The sequence below is a fragment of the Mastomys coucha genome, unplaced genomic scaffold, assembly GCF_008632895.1.
Source record: "Mastomys coucha isolate ucsf_1 unplaced genomic scaffold, UCSF_Mcou_1 pScaffold15, whole genome shotgun sequence".
In the NCBI taxonomy this organism is placed as follows: domain Eukaryota; kingdom Metazoa; phylum Chordata; class Mammalia; order Rodentia; family Muridae; genus Mastomys; species Mastomys coucha.
In genome coordinates this window covers 44028816-44048453 of record NW_022196897.1, presented here as the reverse complement: position 1 = coordinate 44048453, position 19638 = coordinate 44028816, and positions in this window count along the sequence as shown.

Below are 19638 nucleotides of genomic sequence, written 5' to 3'. Positions count from 1 at the left end.
GCTAACAAAATCTCTAACTAAAAATAAAATCCCAAATGTAAAAAAAACAGTACAGAAACATCTTAACCAACAACTTATAAAAGTCAATCACATTTAATGGTAGAAAACAAGGACACACAACAGTTAAAGACTGTAAGTAGAGCCAGACGTGGGCTGCACACCTTTAATCCTAGCACTCAGGAGGCAGAGGCAGGTGGATCTCTTTGAGTGTGACGACAGCCTGGATTACATAGTGAATTCCAGGATAGCTAGGTCTACATAGAGAGACCGTGTCTCAGCAGCAGCAGCAGCAGCAGCAACAGAACTGTAAATACACTTACAGTTTTGATAATTAATAAATAGTATAGTTGCTATTAATTTACTGTTTTCCACATGACATGCCTCAACAAATTTATGAATATCTGTCTTTATAATCACGAAGGCCTTCATTTTTAAATATCACTGAGAAAAAGTTTCATAGCAGTTGTCGAGAGCTTGTAAGAAGTAGGTTTTATTGTGCTGTTTTGCCTATAATAACAAAGACAAGAAAGCTTGATGATTGGGCTAGCTCATGCAGAGCCATCCCACTAGAATCTATTGTCTTCTCGGTGTGCATATTCACTAGGTTCTTGGCTAAGTCTGAGAGTCACTTGGTTTAAACTGATCACAGTACATTCTTACCTGTGGTAAAATGTCCTATCTCTGACTCGCCAGCTGATCTTCTCTTGCTCGGTCAGTGTAGAACCATAGGGAAGCTTTTCTTCCGTCTCTACAGCCTGCGCTTCCCTATGGGGCTAACTGATCCTTGTGTCTGTTTGTGACTGGTGCTTTTCTGGCTGTGTTCCTCTCATGGTATGTTAGGTTGGCTGTCTTCTGGACCAGACTATCTCTTCTGCCAGACACAATTCCTTTTTTTTTCTTTAACTGTATCTAGTTTAATATGAAAATTCAGGACCCAAATACATATAACATAAACACACACACACAAAACTTAGATGTCATACATATATGTATATGAATGACAGGGCACATATATGCGAATTCCATAGGAGTGGCAGGTGTCTTAGACAAAACATAAAAATCGTATTAGAGTGTTTAAGGTTTGCAACAACACAACAAAACAAATAAAATGTGATCCGGTGTATATTTCATGGGAGTTATGGCCAATTGTGACCCAGTGCACAGCAGAAGGCAGACACAATTCCTCGATGAGAACTCTTTCATCTTCAATGCCTACTGTAAATTCTGGCATGATACAAGGCATGTGTTAACATATATTTGTTGCATAAAAAACAATGTACTTGACCAACTTCATAAAAACAGACTACCTATATGTGATAAAGAAAGCTGTACCACTAGCGATGGTGTGGTTAGACATTTCAAAGGGCAAGTAGATGTGGCTGTAGAACTTTCTTTTTCTTCCTTTCTTTCTCTCTTTCTTCTTTCTTTCTTTGAAAAATCATTCATTTAGGTTTTTTCCCCACTGAACATGAAAATCTGTTACTCCCCCACCCCATATCAGCCTTTTTCTTTCTTCTTTTTATTGAATAAGAGTGAACTATCCTGCAAGAACATTCTGAGTACTCCATCATGCTTTAAGCTTGGGGAACATTGCCAAGCTATGCACATCTTAAGATTTTTCTCTTATAAAGCCAAGAAATGTGAAAGTTATTAGCAGTTCTCATGTACAGTTTTATGAGGAAAAGGGAAATGCAGAAGTTTGTGTTCCTATGGCAATGAGCTTGGGTTCTGACTAGCTTCCCAGCTTTGCAATCAGCCAGCCATGGCTCTGGATTTCTCAGAGGCAGACAGCTGGCAAAGCCTCCCTGGACTGAACAGTTGCTTGCACAAACATCCATGTTGACTCTGCTTTCCTCTTTTCCATTAACTGTAACTTTTGCTCAGTGGAATTGCATGCTTATGTACTGACAAAAATGCTTCTTTTTGCATGAGGTTTGTGCTCTTTCCCCAATTCATTGGCTTTACATCTCCCCATGCCGGACTTATGAACCAGTTTGTAGTTTTGCAGGCTTCTGATATCACTTGGAAACTGAAGTCTGAGGTGGATGACAGCACCATCTCTGGGGCAAGAGCCCAGATCCTCTTGTGGATGGCTCAGCATTGAGGCTATAGCTTGTGACTATAATCTGTGCATCTGAAGCTGAGCCTGCAGTGTCAGTGAGACAACCCTTGTACTCAATCTCTGGTCATTAGAAGCGATGTTATCATAAGCTAATTTTAGGCCATAGAGCAAGATCCATGACAGAGAACTACTTCGTATTCTTAAAATATATCAAGTTGGATCAAATCACACTTGAGTCCAACATTTAAAAAAAAAAACAAAAAAACCAAAACCTCAAACAAGTCACCCCTCCCCCCAAAACCCAAAACAACAACAAAAACCCTAGCTGTTTGTCTACATTGGCTAAGAGTAGCTCTACCAAGTCCCTTGTGTTGGTGGGGCATGGTGACACATGCCTTTATTCCAGCACTTCGGAGACACATGCAGAGGAAGTATAGAGGCAGGGTAGAAGTAGGTGTATCTCTGTGAATATACAGCTAGTCTGGTCTATAGAATGAGTTTCAGGCCAACCAGGAGTACATAGCCAAAACCCTGTATAAACAAAACAGAGCCCCTAAAAAACTTAAACCAAAAATGATCAAAGAAACCACCCAAAACCCAAAGCAAAGTGTCCATGCTTATGGAGAGAAATAATCGTGAAAGTCAAGGATAAGAAGGAGCAGGTTCACTTGTACTTATATAGGATTTAAAAGTAATAGTTTTGTGGACTCCTTTTTGGAAAGAGTTTCAATATTCAGGATAACATGGTATTGTTTGTTTGTTTGTTTTACTCTGAAAAGTTTGAATCAACATGAAGTTAAAAAGAAGGAGCTGAAAAGTTGACTCAGTAGGTAAGGACACTTGCCATCAAGCATAATGACCTGAATTTATTCCCAGGGATCCACACAGTAAATGGAAAACACTTCCTGTAAATGGTCCTCTAGCTATACATGGGGTTAGTGGCATGAACATGCTCAAATATGTGTGTGCATATGAACTCTAGAATACACAACAAACAAAGCATCACCTCTAACCTCTTAACTAGTGATATTAACCAGATAACTGTAACAACCACTATATTCCAGATATCAGAGATATGCCTTCAGCTGGAAACATGTTCTCTTGTTCCTCTTTATATCTCCTAGCAATTAGTCGTTTGTATTGTGACACTTTATTTCTCCTTTCTAGAAAGGCGTATACACAGTCATACACAATCTGTTACCTTTGAGGGCTGGTTTCTTTCACCAGAATCACTGTCTTTGCAGTTTGTGCAAGTTATGCATTTTTTTTCAACAAAGCTCTTGGTATCCACAGATTCTGCATCTCCTAGCTACAGACTGTGCTTGTTTGTAATCCCAGCTACTCAGGAAGCTGGGGTAAGAGAATTACAAGTTCAAGGCCAACCTAGGCAAGCTAGTGAGGCTGTCCAAAACAAAAAAATCTTAATTTTAAAAAGAGCTGGGGATGTACTTCAGTGCCAGAGCATATGTCTAGCGCACAAAAGGCTGCAGTTTAATTTCCATATACTGAAGAAAAGCTACTTGGTTGTTGTTGTATACTATACATGGAGGCCTGCTATGAGTGCATCTGTACTGCATGTATACAGACTTTCTTTCACTTCACTATTCCTTAAACAAAGTATCATGACAACAATTTATATAGCACTTATATATTATATATTCTTAGAAATCTAGAGATGATTTAAAACATATGGAAGTGTAGTTGTTGTACATGAATACTGTATCACTAAGGGTAAGGCCTTGAGCATTCACAGCTTTAGGACTGGAAGTGGTCCTGGAAATCCAGAGTCAGAGAGACAGCTGTAGAAGTCCTTCTTTGGTAGCCCTTAGTATTCTGTTTGGGTTTATCACTGTTTAATTCATTACATGGTAAAAACGACAACACCACCACAAAACAAGCAACTCCACCCCCCCACACATAGGAGCTTTGTTTACAGTGATTTTGAATAGAGAAGGTCTTAAAATATTTGTGCATGTGTTTTGTGTAGCATGGATTTTTTTCTATAACATTCACTGTAGGAGTGGGCTTGCTCGATCACATGGCTAGTGCACAAATGGCCCTATAAGAACCCGGGAAGCTCCCCTGATCAGGGGCGCTATTTTGTTTTCCATGCGTTTGGATGGATCAAGGAGTGTGGTATGGAAAAAAACCTGCTGGAACTCAGTCAGGGCTTCCCCAGGCATGAATTCTCTCTTGTTCCATTCACTGCTGGTTGTACATCCAGACAGGGAAAGAAAGAGTTCTGTTGGTGGAGCATTTGTTCCCTTTCTTGGGTACTTAGAGTGTGTCATGTGAAGAGTGATGCCTGGTCACAGAACTAATAATCCCAAATGACAGAAAGATTTGCGTTTCCAAGCTTCATTGACAGGAGCAGAATACCCACAATAGAACATCCAAGAATGATAAGCTTGCTATATTTGTGTTGTAGATACCTAGGGTGGGACCACCAACATGACTTAGAAGGTAAAGGTGCTTGCTGGTCATCTTGATGACCTGAATTTAACCCTGAAACCTACATGGTAGAAGGAAAAAGCAGATTTCCACAAATGATAACTCTGACCTCCACACAAGTGCCATGGAATGTGCAAGTCTACAGATACATGATAAATAAATAAATGAATAAATGAATGAATGAATAAATAAATTTAATAATAATAAGAAAAGAAATTGAAAAAAAAAGAGGCATAGGGAACCTCTCAAAAGAACACACATAGTATGCACTCACTGAAAAGTGGATATCAGCCTAGAAGTTCAGAATGCCCAAGATAAAATTCACAGACCACATGAAGCTCAAGAAGAAGGAAGACTACAGTGTCGATACTTCAGTCCTTCTTAGAAGGGAGATCAAAATAACAATGGGAGGAGATACAGAGACAAAGTTTGGAGCAGAAACTGAAGGGAAGGCCATCCAGTGATTGTCCCACCTGGGGATCCATCCCATATACAGTTACCAAACCCAGACACTATTGTAGATTCCAACAAGTGCTTGCTGACAGGAGCCTGATATAGCTGTCTTCTGAGAGGCTCTGCCAATGCCTGACAAATACAGAAGTGGATGCTCACAGCCAACCATTGGACTGAGCACAAGGTCCACAATGGAGGAGCTAGAGAAAGGACCCAAAGAGCTGAAGGAGTCCCATAGGAGGAACAACAATGTGAAACAACCAGTACCCCCAGAGCTCCCAGAGACTAAACCACCAACCAAAGAGTACACGAGGAGGGACTCATGGCTTCAGCTGCATATGTAGCAGAGGATGGCCTTGAGGGACATCAATGAGAGGAGAGGCCCTTGGCCTTGTGAAGGCTCAATGCCCCAGTGTAGGGGACTTCCAGGAGAGGGAAGTGGGAATGGGTGGGTTAGTGAGCAGGGAGAGGGGGGATGGAATAGGGAGTTTTCAGAGGGGAAATGAGGAAAGGGGATAAAATTTGAAATGTAAATAAAGAAAATATCTAATAAAAAAAAGATGGTATGGGAAACTTGTAAGAGCTACATATCCAGAGAAAGTGCTATCAGACAATGTCTTGTGGACCTCACCGTGTTGGTGCCCTCATGAGCTTAGCACAACTGTGGGTGCTTACACATGAACAGGCTAATTAATGTTCCATCATGGATGGGAGAGGGCTCCTAAGGCTCCAGCCCTGACAGCCCTGACTGAGAATTGGTAGTTGAGGGTTCCTGGGGGGAAAGAGAGTCATTGTTGGGGTGTGGCTACTAGTAGGTTGCCCATGCTCCAGTGGATGGCTGTCCTACACTCAGACACGTCTAGTTAGCACTAACTGGACATAGAATGAAAAAGGAGAAGAAATTTACTAGGTTATCCTGAAAGAACAGGACTCAGCTGCATGGTTTTTGTCTTCAAGTATGTCTTAAGTAGAATAAACTTTATTTTTTCTGCATTGTCCCCAAGAACAGACATTGTTGATATTTACAAATCCTAAGGTCATTGTAAATTTGGAGAATGTTTTGACTCACTAGATGCAGACACACCTTAGAAACTTTCAGGGACAATATCCATATCCTTTTAGAATCTTCTGAGTTGTGCCCTCTTCCTAGAGCATGCATGTAGAAACACCAGGGTAGAAGACACCAGTTTAGTGAGTTTTAAAGAATTTTCTAATGATTTGCATTTTCTAGAGCCAACTTAGATTTGTTATTTTTTTTTCTCTCTATTTTTAGATGAAGTCTCACTATGTAGCCTCAGTTTGCCTGGAGCCTGCTATGTAAACCAGGTTAGCCCTTAAGTCCCAGGGATTTGCTTGACTCTGCCTTCTGCCTGCTCTGACTTAGGTTGCTTTAGTAGTTAGTAAGGTTCCTGTCACTTGACAAGTTGATGTAGAAGCCTGCAGGTGTATTGATAGCCTTCATCTTATAAATGTGGCAGTGTTTTAGCTAGATCAACTCTAATTCTTTTAAAGCCTCAAGAATTATTTGATTCTGAATTTTATAGTGAAAGCCTCATATAACACAATTGGTCTATAAGGCTTATAGTGATCTTTTACACAGGCATTGGCATTCATGAATGGTTTTTAGAATATTTGATTTATTTTTAGGACTTCTGCTTGATTTCTTCTTCATCTGCCTTGTAATTTTCATTAGCTTCATTTGGAGTTCTTTTTGGTTTGGCTCTATGGACCAGTACCCATTTTCATTGCAGCAATAAAGCTCTGAAGCTGGAGTATAAATTTATATATTAGTTATCAAATTTCTCTAGCCCGTTAGCTTCTATAGAATAGAAAATGGAGTGTTTTAGGCTTGTCTTCTCCATAAGGTTATTAAGGTCACTCTCTGAATTCTTTACCTAGTTTGCTAAAATCATATGTTCAAGGATTTCTTAAAGGTAATTTTGGTAACTATTATATATTGTTATATGGGGTGGAGAAATAGCAAGAGGAGATTTGGAAGATGTGACACTTTAGACACTTTAGATGAGGCAGGACCTCCTGGAGCTCAGGTTGGCTTTTATCTTGATATGAGGTTGAGCATACTATTACTGTTTCCATCTCTCCAGCACTGAGATTGTAGGCATGTGTAGCCACATCTTGTCTTTGTGGTGGTGGAGACTGGATTGAGGTCTCCTGCATGCTAGGCAAACACACTGCCAACTGAGAGCTACACCTCTAGCCCAAAGGGTTTTTAACCAGAACCTTTTAATCCAGATTTACTACGTTGTTACATGAAAGGAATAGACAATGGCCAATTTTCAATCTGTGGGAGTTCTTCTAGCTTCATTAAGCAAAAGTTTTGCTTAATGATAATTACTCTGTCTGGGGCTTCCAGATCTTTTTGGGATAAAACTGCATTTGCTGTGTTATTCAGGAAAGGCACAAAGAATGACTCTCTCAGAAGGTGGACACTTCATTAAGAAACCAAGGGCTGCATTGCAACGGAAGCATTTGTTATTCTGCCATTAGGATGTGTAACAAGAGGTTTAATTAACACTTGAAATGTACTGAACACATGTAGTATTAATCGTTTCACTTATGTGAACTGAGGAGTTACTTGAGAGATTTCCAAAAGTAGATTCTACCACAGGGAAGCAACCTGTTCACAAAATGCCAGCCGTTTCTTGGCATTATCATGAAGTTGTGGAGTCAAGAGAACAATGTGTGGGATCTTGGATTCAGAGGAATAGCTAGAGGTTGTCCAGGAAAGGGCACCTGGTCTGAATGAAGAGAACACAAGTGCTGCCATCTGAGGACAGTCTATAAATATGTCCTCTCATCTGTCTGCCAATATGCAGGCCAAAATGCAGAATGATTGATGCCTGTCAAATTAGGAAAGTTGTGTGTAATTGGAAGCAGACTTAAATGCAAATCAACTAACATATGTGAATGGGATTTAAATAATTCCTGGCACATAGTAGGTGCTCAACAAATGTTAATTCTCTGCTGTGCAGGCTTTTTTTTTAAGCTTAAAGAAGAAAATTTAAATACAAATAAAGAAAAGTATAATTTTCCGCAGGTATTAAGTATGGAAATTGATATTGAAAGGTTTTGATAAAAACTGTGGAGCTATTGTCAAAATGGACTTGGGTGATGAATACTGAACGAGTTGATGTGTTATGAGTAAGGGAAAGTCATCTTTAGAGGGTGGGACAGCTTATACATTCAAATCATGTTTGTTGTTGTTCTTAGCTTAAGACACATTTGTTAAGTAGTTTTTAGAAAGATAGATATGCTGAAGGCTGATTTGCTGAGCTGCTTCAACACATAGTAGTGTCTTACAAACACCCCCCTTATCTGTTGAATTATCCTCTTAGGAATATGGTCTAAAATATAAAATCCCAGTACTTGGGAGGCAGAGGCAGGTGGATCTCTGTGAGTTAAGGTCATTCTGGTCTATGTAGTAAATTTCAGGACAGCCAGAGATACATAGTGAGACCCCTTCTAAAAAAAAAAAAACAACAAGGAGTTGGAGTTGGAGGAAGAAGAGGGATAGCAGAAAGAGGAAGAGGAGGAGGAGTATAGGGAGGAGGAACATGAGACTATTGCAATATCATGGTTTAACCATGCCATCTTTCATTTTGTATGTAAATAACAGTATTTTTCTGTGTAAAAAAAGGTATTTCCTTCACAGCACATGAGCATTTGATGAGCTGATTTCACCGAGCAATGTGAACAGCTTTCCATGTCAGAAAGTCTTGCTTAGGATAACTCCTTGTGATTAGAATCCCACGACATGAAGACTAGTCTATGACCTATGTAACCAATTGCTCATAGTTGGACTTGGGATGTTTCTTAAAGATTTTGCTATTAGAGAGAACATTTCTGTGTCCATCTTGCATAATTTAGTTTTTGGACAGGAATTTTCAGTGTAGCTTAGGCTGGCCTCAAACTCATAATTCTGCTTCAGCTTCCAGAATATTGGGATTACTGTAATGTGTTACTATGCCTGCCTTAAAAATGTTTTGTTAGATTGAATTCCTAGAAATGGGACATCTTGATCAAAAAGCATAAAAATCTAAGCTTTAAGTAGATATTACCAAATGCCATCAAGAAATATTGTCATAGTGATGTGTACTGTCTTTACAGATGCTTCAACTATTCATTCCACAAACCTCCAAGGATGAACATGTAAAAAAAAAAAAATCAAATTTTCAAACTTAAATTTAAGATGTTGTAGTTTTAAGTTACATTGATCCCTGGAGAATATTAAATATTTTCAAATGTTTATTTTTAAGAGGTATAGATAGTCCTACTTTATCTATTTTATTCAGTCTTGATTCAATATATTTAACTCTTTTTTTTTTTTGAGATGGTCTCACTATATAGAATAGGTTAGCTTTGAACTCACAAAGTTCCACCTGCTACTGCCTTCTGAGTGCTGGAATTCAAGGAGAGTTCCACTGCATTGGGATTATTACTGTTTCTTATATGCTTATAAGATTTTTAAATGTTGCAGGTAGTTGATATTATTTTATGCCTTTTTATATTTGAGAATTGCCACAGGTTTTGGACAGCTTTCTACCAGAGACCAACAAGAATGGAAGTATTATTATTATTATTATTATTATTATTATTATTATTATTATTATTTCAGTAACTGTTGTGGTCAGCTCTCTCAGCCATTCGGTATTCATCAGTGGAGAATTCCTTGTTTAGCTCTGTACTATATTTTCTAATAGGATTATTTGGTTCTCTGGAGTCTAACTTCTTGAGTTCTTTGTATATATTGGATATTAGCCCTCTGTCAGATGTAGGATTGGTAAAGATCGTTTCCAAATTTGTTGGTTGCTGTTTTGTCTTATTGACAGTGTCCTTTGCCTTACAGAAGCTTGGCAATTTTATGAGGTCCCATTTGTCGATTCTTGATCTTACAGCACAAGTCATTTGTGTTCTGTTCAGGAAAATTTCCCCTGTGCCCATATGCTCAAGGGTCTTCTCCACTTTCTTTTCTATTAGCTTCAGTGTATGTGATTATATGTGGAGGTCCTTGATCCATTTGGACTTGAGCTTTGTACAAGGAGATAGGAATGAATTGATTTGGATTATTTGTTTACATGCTAACCGCCAGTTGAGCCAGCACCACTTGTTGAAAATGCTGTCTTTTTTCCACTGGATGGTTTTAGCTTCTTTGTCAAAGATCAAGTGACCATAGGTGTGTGGGTTCTTTTCTGGGTCTTCAGTTCTATTCCATTGCCATTCAGTTCAATGACCTGCCTGTCACTGTACCAATACCATGCAGTTTATATCACACAATTGTTATGTAGTATAGCTTGAGGTCAGGGATGGTGATTCCACAAAAAGTTCTTTTACTGTTGAGAATAGTTTTCGCTATCCTAGTTTTTTTGTTATTCTAGATGAATTTGAAAATTCCTCTTTCCAACTCTGTGAATAATTGAGTTGGAATTTTGATGGGAATTGCATTGAATCTATAGATTGCTCTTGGCAAGATGGCCATTTTTACTATATTAATCCTGCCAATCCATGAGCATGAAACATCTTTCCATCTTCTGAGATCTTCAATTTCTTTCTTCAGAGACTTGAAGTACTTATCAAACAGATCTTTCACTTGCTTAGTTAGAGTCACATCAAGTTATTTTATATTATTTGTGTTTATTGTGAGTGGTGTTGTTTCCCTAATTTCTTTCTCAGCCTGCTTATTCTTTGTGTAGAGGAAGGCCACTGATTTATTTGAGTTAATTTTAAATCCAGCTACTTTGCTGAAGTTGTTTATCAGGTTTAGAAGTTCTCTGGTGGAAATTTTGGGGTTACTTAAATATACTATTATATCTGCAAAGAGTGATATTTTGACTTTTACCTTTTTAATTTCTTTTTTTTCTTGAAAGTCATGATTGTCTTTATTTCTGTTCTTTTCTTTGTTATTATTGTTTTAATGCAATGTATTATATATCCTTGGTTGGCCTTGAAGTAACTGTGTAGCCAAGGGATGATGTTGAATTTCTATTAATCCTAGGTTTGCCTCCTGAGTGCTAAGATTATGGTTATGTGTCCTGACCCTACCAATGAAGCTGTATCTTAGACATTTTATTTATTTAAATATTTATTAGTGTTTAATAGGCATCATTTACTTGGAGATGTTGACATTGTTTTTTTATTTTGTTTCAAATATTTATATTTAGTATATAGGAGTTTGCATGCACCATACCATGTATGTTATTAGGTTCCTGGTATCAATATTTTTTGCACAAATGAACATGTTTCTATTCTTTGCTTCTTTTTGACAGATATATATATATACACACACATATACATATACATATGTGTATATGTACATATATATGCATATATATATGTAATATATATATATCATTTGTTCCTCTAGATGAATAACTAGAGTCATCTTTAGGAGTATATAAGTCTGTGTAACCCTATTGCCTTTGCTAACAGAGCTGGAGTTAAGCCAGTCTTTCCAGATTATAATATTTGGGAATATTATCAAAGTTGCTTCTGTTTTCTTGCTTTGATAGGTTACTTTTCTCAATCATTTTATAAAAAGAAGTGGCCATTTACTAGGGATTTATGGATGTTTTTTATACTTATTTGTGTTTCCAGCTTCATATCCAGAAAACAAATGAAACCCAGAATCATAGTCACAAGTTACTGCCTAGTTTGAAGATTCCTTTGAAGCATCTCTTTTTCTTTATTATCCTTTAGGATTCTCACATTTGCTGCATGTATAATGCCCACATGTTTTTTTTTGTTTGTTTGTTTGCTTGTTAGTTAGCTACCTTTTTAATTTCTATTCTTTTGATCTCCTTTTGTTGTCTAATTGCTTTGGCTAGGACTTTAAGTACTATATTGAATAGGTAGGGAGATAGTGGGTAGCCTTGTCTAGTCCCTGATTTTAGTGGGATTGCTTCAAGTTTCTCTCCATTTAGTTTGATGTTGGCTACTGGTTTGCTGTATATTGCTTTTACTATATTTAAGTATGGGCCTTGAATTCCTGATCTTTCCAAGACTTTTATCATGAAGGGGTGTTGAATTTTGTCAAATACTTTCTCAGCATCTAATGAAATGATCATGTTGTTTTTATTTTTGAGTTTGTTTATATAATGAATTATGTTGATGGATTTCCATATATTGAACCATCCCTGCATCCCTGAGATGAAGCCTACTTGATCATGATGGTTGATCATTTTGATGTGGTCTTGAATTCAATTTGTGAGAATTTTATTGAGTAGTTTTGCTTTGATATTCATAAGGGAAATTGGCCTGAAGTTCTCTCTCTTTGCTGGGTCTTTGTGTGGTTTAGGTATCAGAGCAATTGTGGTTTCCAGTACATGCATTTTACTTCTGAGCTATCTCCCAAACTTCCAAGTCTCCACTCTGGTAATCTGCATTCTCTATTAAGTCCTTGGAAGTAAATCCTTTTAGACAAATATTTTATTTAAAAATGTATTATTTGGGTAAAGAAAATATATTGTATAGTGATATTTGACTATAAACATTTATTTTTTAGTTGAAAATAGATTCTTCTTTCATACAATTCATCCCAACCAATTTCTCTTTCTTCCACTCCTGTTAGACACTCCTCCTTCCCTCTCGAGCTCAATCCACTCCTCATTTAATGGGATATTTCCCATTAAAAAAAAGAGTAGATCTCAAAGACACAACAATAAAATATAAACATAAACATAACAAAACAAAATAAAATAAGAAAAGACAAAAGGCCTCACACTGAATGAAGCTAGATGAGGTAACCTAGCAAGAAGAAAAGAGTCCCAAGAGTAGGCAAAAGAGTCAGAGACACACTTTTTCTTAGGAGTCCCACAAAACACCAAGCTAAGAGCCATAACATATATTCAGGAGAGTTGATGCAGACCTGTGCAGGCCCCATACTTTATACTCCATCCCTGTGACCATAGGTGCCCTGTTTAATTGATTCAATGGGCTGTGATCTCTTGGTGTCTTCAATCTCTTCTGATTTCTACAATCTTTTTGCCACTTCCTCAGGATTCCCCAAGTTCCAAGGGGAGGGTCCTTATGGAGACCTCTAATTTAGACTCTCCCCATAATGTGTAACTGTGGGTCTCAGCATCTGTTCCCATCTACTGCAGGAGAAAGCCTCTCTGATGATGACTGGACAAGGCACTGATCTATGAGCATAACAGAATATCATTAGCAATTATTTCAGTGATTTTTAAAAAAAGATTAATGCTTGGATGTACCCTAGGTCTCTGGGCTGTCTAATCTCTGGATTCTGGCCATCCAAGCAGTGTCAGGCATGGGCTCCCTCTTTGGAGTGAGCTTCAAGTTAAATTAGACATTGGTTGACCACACCACAAATTCTGTGCCACCTTTGCCACAGCACAACTCATATAGGTAGGGTTGATTGTTTGTCAAAGGTTTTGTGGCTTGGTTGGTTACCGCATTGCTCTTTAAGTAGCCTTCCCATGAGAGTCTAGAATGTAGGACTGAAGGCTCCATGCAGGTACCAGCTTGACCTTTCCATATTCAATTAGCTGGGTAGATGATGTCCTTAACAATGGGGTCCCTGATGTAAGTTTGCAAAGAGCAATCCTTTATTCTAGCATCAGTCTGGGTTGTTTGGAGATCTTTCTGGGACCATTGGCCAACAACTCAACCAAATTCAACCCAGTCCCACCACTGGAAGCCTTGCCTGCCTACAAAAGATGACCAATTGAGACTCAATCTCCCCCAGTCCACCCATAAAATCTGTTCTATTTACCCTTCCCAGGGAGATCCATGTATGCTCTCTAGATCCCACCCCTTTACTTAACCTTTCTGGGTCTATGAATTGTAGCTTTGTTATCATTTACTTAATGGTTAATATCCACGTATAAGTGGATACATACTGCATTTGTTTTTCTGGGTCTGGGTTACCCCACTCAAGATGATTTTTTTCTAGTTCCATTCATTTGCCTGCATATTTCACAATGTCACTTATTTAATGGCCAAGTAATACTCCATTGTGTAAATGTACCAGTTTTCCCCCCATTCTTCTTTTGAAGGACATCTAAGTTGTATCCTGTTTCTAGATATTATGAATAAAGCCACAATGAACATAGCTGAGAAAGAATCCTTTTGGTAGGAGTATGACTATTTCAATAGTGGAGTATTGTTAAATTTTTATATGGCTGTTATCATTGTCATAGCATCAGTTGTTAACTTGACACACCCTGGAAGAAGGAGCTACAGTTTCAGGAATCTCTCCATCAAATTGGCCCGTGAGCATATCTGTGGGGTCATTGTTTTAAATCAATGATTGCTTTGGGAGGGCCCAACCTACTGAGGGTGGTGTCATCCCTAGGCAGGTGGGTGTGGGCTGTGTGAGAAAGGTAGCTGACTTGTCAGTAAGCTGGTAAGCAGCATCCCACCAGGCTGTCTGTTTCAGTTCCTGCCTCTAGGTTTCTGCGTTGGCTTCCCTCAGTAATAGAACCTGTAAATCAAGTAAACCTCTTTCTCCCAGGGTGGTTTTGGGTAGTGTTTTATCACAGCAGCGGAAAGGAACTAGGGTAGGAGGCTGGTAAATCAGAGAAACGCTCACGTATTTCTGAGCTTTTCTGATTGGTCCTGACAGAAAAAGCAGAGGCTCCACTTCTGAGCCAATAACTTTGATAACTTCAGGCAACTGTTACTGGAGGGAGTGTGAATGGAGTGGTGTGGGGGTAGGTGCAAGTGTGTGTGTGGGGTGGGGGAGACTGAGTCCTATGTTCCTGGATGATATAGCAACTTTCCAAGATGGGAGCATTTCATGAGAATAGATAAATTCATTGCTAAGAGTAAGAGCACTCTATTGTTGGGACAGTGTTCACAGACAAACAATCTAACAAAAACAGCACACCTATTAGTGTCTCGAGTCCCCCAACATTAGGAGGAGATCTGCAGTATCAGTCTAACCCAGGTGCTGTAGAAACTGTTATTTATTTATTTATAGAGCAATATTGTTTTTCTTCATGATTTTTTCTGAGAGATAGATTTTTTTTTTCTTTTTTGAGATTGAGTTTCTCTGTATAACGGCTTTGGCTATCCTGAAATTCAGGACAGCTCTGTAATTTAGGCTAGCCTCAAACTTATGAGCAGAGATCTGCCTGCATCTGCTACCAGAGTGCTTGGATCAAAGGCATGTGCCATTCCCCACCCTGAAGAAATTTTTCATAAACATCTTCCTTGTCATTTTTTTTCTTTTTCCCTAACCTTTCTGTAAGAACTATGAACAGAAATGTTCATAGTTTCTTGTAGTAGTAAGTTATAATTTATTTATTTTGAAGCCTAGATTGGCCCCAAACTCTTGACCCACATCCTAAGCCTCCTGAGTGTTGGGATTAGAAGTATGAAAACGGTTTGATATGAGTAAGTCCACATGCAATACCAGACTTCACCAGGTAAGCAACCAGATAAGCAGCCTTAGCCGCTGTTTTAAATGGAGGGGAGAATGGAGGTGGGGGTGGGGTGGAGTAGAGAGGGAAATGCTGAGTAGAGAGTTGTAATGTAACCTTCCACATTTCCATTTTGTACATGCCCCAGGTTAAGAATTAAGTAGCACTGAATACCTGATCAGGTGAAATAGAAATGCCAGCTCTGAAAGGGTAGGTGATATAATCACAGAACACAAGTAAGAACAATTTAACAGTGATTATTTTGAAACCCACATAAAAGAAAACACGACAGTGTGAATGTGGTGATAAAAAAATAAAATTAGGAGTTTCCAAAACAGAGTGACAGGGAACGGATGGTAGGCAGCGTGGTTGGTGACGGAGCCTTGGCTATGACGCTCCAGGCGCCGTGTATAGCTTGCTAAAGCCAGAGAGTTTTTGAATGTTAGCTGCATTTCCTGATCCCATTTTATTTTCTGAGATGTTATTGGTGTAGGTAACAGACTTGTTTTCAAATAAACATCCACCTAAACCATATTATAAACCACTTTTTTTTTTCCAAGACAGGGTTTCTCTGTGTATCCCTGGCTGTTCTGGAACTCACTCTGTAGACCAGGCTGGCCTCAAACTCAAATCCACCTGCCTCTGCCTCCCAAGTGCTGGGATTAAAGGAGTGTGCCACCACTGCCCAGCTTATAAACCACATACACACACACACACACACACACACACACACACACACACACACACTTTAAAAAAGTGGTAGACTTGAGTACCAATTGTTACTTTGGATCAACATATTGATTTACCTTAAGGGAGAGTTAATTGGTTTTTATATTTAAGGAAAGTAAGTTAAAATACACAGGTTGTTAGAAAAGAGTTTGAAGTTCTGGGATACTCCCCACCCCAAGAATAAGCACCTGGGGATGTCAGAGAGGCAGTTTTTCAGGATGTCTTTATCACCCTGGCTTATTGTTTCCAAGAATAAGGGGCTATTAATTTGTGAGGCTGAGAGGCATCTGGTTCTATCCCAGGTTTAAATGCTGATAAATCACAAAAGGCATCATTTTATATGGGCAAAGATGCAGTCTACATTTTTCCCTGAGTAAAGTGTGCAGAAAACCTGCTTAAATGGGGCATATAATTTTTAATGACTCAGGCCTTCAGTCCTCGGAAATGAACCAAGTATGATGTATCTTGGAGGCTGGCAAATGGGGTAACTCATCACATCCACAGATGGTGCTCACCTGAGGAGATGTTTGAAAGTGTCTTAAAAGGGTTAGGCTGTCCCTGACTTTGAAGACTGTAAAATACATTAAAGAAGCTTGTTATAGTCAACTTATCAAAAAAAAAAAATTGTCCCCTAAACTGGAAGATAGTAGTACAATAGTTAGACTTTTATTTCAGTTACAAGGAATCTGTTTCTCTAATTCTTACGGGAATTACTATTAATATTTTAGCTCATGTATTACTGACAAGAAAATGTAAAATGTCCCCATTTTGTGCCTTTCTTTTTTGCTGACCTTTGACCTTTGATTTTTCAAGCATCCAGTGGACTACACATAGGTCAGCTGTTCTAACTTCTGCCATTATTTCACTGGCTATGAGAAGGATAGAGTGCTCATTGGTTAGCCTAAGCGGAAGAAAGCAAGCTCTGTGCACCATTAAAAAAATAAAGAAATGTATTTCTTCTTTCATTTAATTGGATATACTAATTTTTTGAAAAATTTTATTGAAAGTAGATTCTTCTCTTCTACCATACATCCTGACTACAGTTTCCCCTCCCTCCACTTCTCCCAGCTTCTGCCCATCTCCCCTCTCTCCTAGATCCCTCCCCCTCTGTCTCCTATCAGAGAGAGCAGAATGGAATATTCATTGGTTAGCCCAAGAGGAAAGTAAGCTTTGTGCACCATTAAAAAATAAATGAATGTATTCCTTCTTTTATTTAATTGGATATAATAATTTTAAAATATATTAACCCTCTCCCTGAAAATCATAAAATGAGAGAATATGGAAAATTAAAGAGCTAGGTAAATTAGAAAAGCTGAAAATGGCCAGGTAGCTAGTGAAGAAAAAAATTAAACATATTGTATACACAATTGATTCTAATGTGACCGTGGTAGAGCATCAGCGCACAGCTATTGTTGCTCAGCAGGGCATCCTGTCCCCCGTAGACCTGGGACAATTACCAGCATAGGTATGTCACTAAGCAAGGCAGATTCTAAAATTCATCTTTAAAGGAGAAATATGGTGGATAATCTGATTGATTTTAGCTTGAGAATTTTCTGATGAATTATACAATTAAAAAAACAGTTTCCATGTTTGATTGTAGGTGGGATGGCCAATCACAGATTCACTCACAGCATTCAACATTTTATAAGATTATTAAAGCTGTTTAAAGTTAGGCATAATTTCAATGACAAACAAAAGTTATGGGATCAAAACTACAAAAATAAGGAGAATGGCAAGCCTGGGAACTAAAGTATTCCAGTATCCAATATGAAACCATAAAGGTCAAGAAAATGAACATTTGACAAATAAAAATTAGATTTGTTGAAATGAGAAATGAGAAATGAATTATGCCAAAACTATAGACAATTTTAATATTTATGAAAAGGCTCAGAGTTCTCAATATAGAAGACACATTGGTTTGTATTGATAGAGCTAAAGAGTTTACATGAATGTCATGTAAATTCTTTCATTAAAAATATTCTTAAGCATATTTCATATTCTTTTTAAATTTTATTGCATTATAATGAGAAAAGTTACATGATTTCAATTTATCTGAATTTGTTAACATTTAAAAACATATTTTAAGTAAATAGAATTAAATTACATTCTTGTTTTCCTTTTGTACCCCAACTTCTCCCAGAAAACCCTCTTCAAAACCTAAAATATCTTTTTTTGTCATATTCCTTAAAATTTATAAAGTATCATAACAATAAAATGAGTATTATAAAAGTTGTTTGATATAAAACAACAATCAATTTAACAGTCTTATATAGATGCTTGACTACAGCAATACTGAAAATATATACATTTTTCTCAATATAAATTTTAAACAACTCCAAACATATTAACTGTATATTTCAAAATAATACATCACTACTAGTATTTTCTTAAATGAACATGAATATATAAAGTCTTTTTGTATGTTTTGTATTTAGTAGAGTTTAAAATCTTGTCTCTTACTGTGGTACAAGCCCAAAATAAGAACAATTTTTAGATATTGGATTTCAATATAATAAGGCTGTACTTCAATGAGCCTCATATCACCAAAGGATTTTACCTCCATGGTAGCTAAGCTGAGAGTTGACAGTTTTGCTGTGCCAAGGAATGAATTGTAGGCACTATTTTTGGATACAGATTTCCTGCTGTGGTCAAAGCTATTTGACTTGAGTGAGTGACTTTATTCTTAGCCCACAGAGAACAGGTTACATTCATTTAAGAAATGGTGTGTGTATTAAGATGGTCTATCCGCAAAATCATTCACCAACTGTTTCAATGAACAATGGTTCTGCTTGGAGGGTGCCACAGATATTAGGTGAGGGTAAGAATCTGGTTCATTGGCTGTGATAATTTGGAAAAGCACTCATCTCAGAGGAGTAACATAACGTCTTCTTCAAACTTGATACAAGAGTTACAAACATCAAGCAAAGCATTCAGTCTCACTCTTTGTTGTTCTCTTACAAGCTACCTCCCAATTTAATTGTCTACATTCCTTTTGGGTATATAAATACTTTTGAAATATGTAAGCTGTTCTGAAAACCATAGTATAGTGTAAAAACATGAAATAAACAATACTACTAATAGAGAGGCTTAGATAGGAGAAGCAAGATTTCAAGATCATTATGTTGTACACAGCAAGACACTGTCACGAACAAACAAGCTGAAAGTGTATATGGACTGTACAATATTGGACCTATTTATCCAGTTACCAAATTAGACTATTGGATGACAATCAACAAATTTCTAAATCCTCATATTTTTGGATTTCAATCGATTAGGAAGTGTTGGTAATATTATAATTTTCATAGTAAGATATTAAGAAAAAGTAATTTTTATTTCCTATTGTTTTTGCTGTAAGAGGTGGAATTAGGTTTGTGTGGATTTGTTGAAAGATTACTTTCTTGCTTCTTCTAGGGTGTAGTTTTGTTCCTTATGTTGATGTTTTCCATCTATTATCCTTTGTAGGAATAATAGATGTAGAGTTTTGCTGAGTATAGTAGCCTGGGCTGGCATTTGTGTTCTCATAGGATCTGTATTACATCTGCC